Below are 4,237 nucleotides of genomic sequence, written 5' to 3'. Positions count from 1 at the left end.
CTCACTCTGCAGCCCAAGCTGTAGCGCTGTGGCACGATCTCGGCTCACGGCAACCCCCGCCTCCCAGGTTCAAGCGATTCTCCCGCCTCCGACTCCCGAGTAGCTGGGATCACAGGGGTCTGCCCCACCGCACCCGACTCAGTTTTGTAGTTTTAGTAGAGACGGGGTTTCACCACGTGGGCCAGGCTGGTCTTGAACTCCTGACCTCCTGATCCGCCCGCCTCGGCTTCCCAAACTGCTGGGGTGACAGACGTGAGCCACCGCGTTCAGCCCCTACGGTGCCATTGCTTGGAAATCACTCGTGGGAACACACACTTATGGGTCACGTGTGAAGAATTTTCCTTTTTCTATTTTTTTTCCCCTTTTTTTCGTGTGTGTGTGTGTGTGTGTGTGTGTGTGTGTGTGTGTGCGTGTGCGCGCGCGGTGGGACGGAGTTTCGCTCTTGCTGCCCAGGCTGGAGTGCAATGGCGCGATCTCGGCTCACTGCAACCTCCGCTTGCCAGGTTCCAGCGATTCTCCTGCGTCTGCCTCCCGAGTAGCTGGGATTACAGGCCTGCGCCCCCATGCCCGGCTAATTTTGTATTTTTAGTAGAGACGGGGTTTCTTCATGTGGGTCAGGCTGGCCTCGAACTCCCGACCTCAGGTGATCCACCCGCCTCGGCCTTCCAAAATGCTGGGATGACGGGCATGAGCCACCGTGCCCGGCCTTAGCCGTTTATTTTAAAGTCGAGGAGCTTATCAGGGAAATACGAGAAGTTTGGACATCACAGGTGACAGAGAGAAAGGTCTGCAAATGGCCCTTCCATCCAAGTGGGGACCCGGCCTCGATCTCCCGAAATCATGCACCCAGTGGGGAAGCCCGGCAAGGCCCGTCTGTGTAGATTCCTCTCGGCCTCTCTAAGCACGCACTTCTCACTTTGGTGGAAGGGGCAGGGCCCTCTCTGGGACGGGGGAATCTGACAGACAAAGAGACAGACGTAGAAAAAGAGAGATCGACAGACAGAGACAGAGAGAAACGGACAGAAAGAGCGAGAGAGCGAGAGAGCGAGAGCGAGAGCGAGAGCGAGAGCGAGAGAGAGAGAGAGAGAGAGAGAGAGAGAGAAACAGACTAGACAGGGAGGGGGAGAGAGGGAGAGAGACAGACAGAGACAGACAGACAGGCAAAAAAGAGAGTAAGACAGAAGACAGACACAGTGAGTGAGAGACACAGGTAGAGAGAGAGAGAGAGAGAGAGAGAGACAGACAGAGAGACAGAGAGACAGAGAGAAAGAGAGGGACAGGCAGACAGATAAAGAGAGTGACAGAGAAAGACATAGACGGACAGTGAGAGACGGAGAGAAACAGACAGAGAGAGAGAGAGAGAGAGAGGTAGACAGACAGACAGGCAAAGAAAGAGAGTAAGACAGAAGACAGACACAGTGAGAGAGACAGGAAAGACAGAAACGGACAGAGAGAGACAGAGAGGAACAGACAGAAAGAGAGAGGGTCCTAGCCCAATAGCGATACAGTGCCATTTCTTTCATTTCCTCTTTCTTTCCTTCTTTCTTTCCTTCTTTCTTTCTTTCTTTCTTTCTTTCTTTCTTTCTTTCTTTCTTTCTTTCTTCTTTTTTTATTTTTTTATTTTTTTGAGACGGAGTCTTGCTCTGTCACCCAGGCTGGAGTGCAGTGGCGCGATCGCAGCTCCCTGCAACCTCCGCCTCCCGGGTTCACACCATTCTCCGGCCTCAACCTCCCGAGTAGCTGGGACTACAGGCGCCGGCCACTACACCCAGATAATTCGTTTGTTTTTTTAGTAGAGACGGGGTTTCACCATGTTAGCCAGGATGGTCTCGATCTCCTGACCTGGCGATCCGCCCGCCTCAGCCTCCCAAAGTACTAGGATGACAGACGTGAGCCACTGCGTTCAGTCTACAGTGCCGTATCTCAGAAATCACTCACAGGAACAGACACTTACAGGTCATGTGTAGAGTTTCTTTTTTTGTTTTGTTTTGTTTTGTTTCGTTTTGTTTTGTTTTGCACGAGGAGGTGGCGGGATGGAGTTTCGCTCTTGCGTCCCAGGATGGAGTGAAATGGCAGAGGGGACTCAGGGAGTCAACCTATGGCAGAGATGGCACGTCATTCAGAGCGTAACGTCCACAGCGAAAGGTGGTAGGGCCGGCACTTTTAAAGGCTGAAATCCCGGCGGCTCAGGCCTGTCGTCCTCGCACTTTGGGAGGCCCAGGAGAACGGATCACTTGAGGTCAGGAGTTCGAGACCAGTGCGGCCAACATGGAGAAACCCCGTCTCTACTCAAAATACAAAAATTAGCCGGATGTGGTGGTGTGCGCCTGTAATCCCAGCCACTGAAGAAGAATCACTGGAATCCGGGAGGCAGAGGTTGCAGTGAGCCGAGGGAGTGCCACTGCACCCCCGCCTGGGTGACAGACTGAGAGAGACTCAGTCCCTCCCTACCAAAAAAGAAAGAAAGAAAGAAAGAAAGAAAGAAAGAAAGAAAGAAAGAAGAAAAAAAAAAAAGAAAAAAGAAAAAAGAAAACAAAACACAGGGACCGCCACCGGGCGCAGTGGCTCACACATGTAATCCCAGCACTTTGGGAGGCCGAGGTGGGCGGATCACCTGAGGTCAGGAGTTCAAGAGCAGCCTGGCCCACATGGTGAAACTCCGTCTCTACTAACATAGAAACATCTTCGGAGCATGATGGTGGGTGCCTGTAATCCCAGCTGCTCAGGAGGCTGAGACGGGAGAATCGCTTGAACCTGGGAGACGGTGGTTGCAGTGAGCCGAATCGCACCACCGCACTCCAGGCTGGGTGGCTGAGTGAGACTCTGTCTTAAAACAACAACAACAACAGCAGCAAAAAAAATAGCAAACGCACAAAAAAAGAACAGGCCAAAATACTCCATTGTCACTGAACGTTCCGCCACCAGACCGGAAACCCCCTGACTCAGGTCAAGGAGGTGGTGTTTCCTTCTCTCTGTCTCTGTCTCTCTCTCTCTCTCTCTCTCTCTCTCTCTCTCTCTCTCTCTCTCCCCCCCCCCCCAACTTTTATGTCTTGTTCAAGCACACATGTGCAAGATTGTTACACAAGTAAACTTCTGACTTGGGGGTTCAGTGTGCAGATGATTTCATCACCCGGATAACTCAGCGCAGTACCCGACAGTTTTCGTGGTTTGGTTTTTTGTTTTGTTTTGTTTTGTTTTGTTTTTCCCTGAAGATGTCTCTCCTTCCACACCTCCTCCCTCAAGTAGGCTCCCGCCTCTCTCGTCCCCCTCGTTCTGCCCACGAGTTCTCATTATTTAGTTCCCAGTTATAGATGAGAACACGCGGTCTTTAGCTGATCGTTGCTTTCATCTTCGGCGGTGGCGGTGAAAGAGGCATGACACGAAATCGACCCTTAGGACGCTCCCCTCCGTCCACACCCCACACCCCCTCCCCACACACACCCTCATTCCTGCCCCCCCTCCTCAAACCCAAGACAGGAAGAAAGGCAGATATTAAAGTCAGAGGTCAGCCTCCAAGACGGTGGAGGCAAGGGATCTGAAAGGGTGAGCAAGCGATAGGGGTCGGGGGATGTCGTGGCCGAGCTAGCAAAAATAGGGGACCGACTTTCCAGCCCCAGCACACCCCCAATCCTCAACCGCAGCTAGCCTCTGGGTGGGGTTGCGCCTGTAAAAGCTTCTGAATGGAGAGAAGCCCAAGGCTATGGAAGGCATCAGCTCCCAGTCCGGGAAGGGAACAGGGCTTTGTGCATTCGAATGGGGCTTTAGAAGGCGGTGCTGCGGTTTCCAAAGCGACACGCCTCGCCTCGCCTCGCCTCGCCTCGCCCCGCCCCGCCTCGCCCAGAGCGAAACTCCGTCTCAAAAAAATAATAATAATTTTAAGATAATAATAATAATAAAAAATAAATAAATAAATAAATAAATAAATAAGAAATAAATAGTTAGTACAGCGGTCGTGGTCGTGAATCATTCCCCGGAGTCCAGGCGCAGTGGCTCACGCCCGTCACGCGAGCACTTTGGGACGCCGGGGCAGAAGGCTTGCAACAACATGATGAGACCCTGTCTGTGCAAAAACATTTGAAAAGGAAGGCCGGGCGCGGCGGCTGACGCCTGCCGTCCCAGCACTTTGGGAGGCCGGGGAGGGAGAATCACCTGAGGTCGGGAGTTGGAGACCAGCCTGACCAACATGGTAGAAGCCCCGTCTCTAGTAAAAATACAAAATCAACCAGACGTGGTGGTG

Source organism: Macaca fascicularis, chromosome 10, assembly GCF_037993035.2.
Source record: "Macaca fascicularis isolate 582-1 chromosome 10, T2T-MFA8v1.1".
Taxonomy (NCBI): Eukaryota; Metazoa; Chordata; class Mammalia; order Primates; family Cercopithecidae; genus Macaca; species Macaca fascicularis.
The sequence above is the reverse complement of the archived record's forward strand: the minus strand, read 5'-3'. Positions refer to the sequence as shown.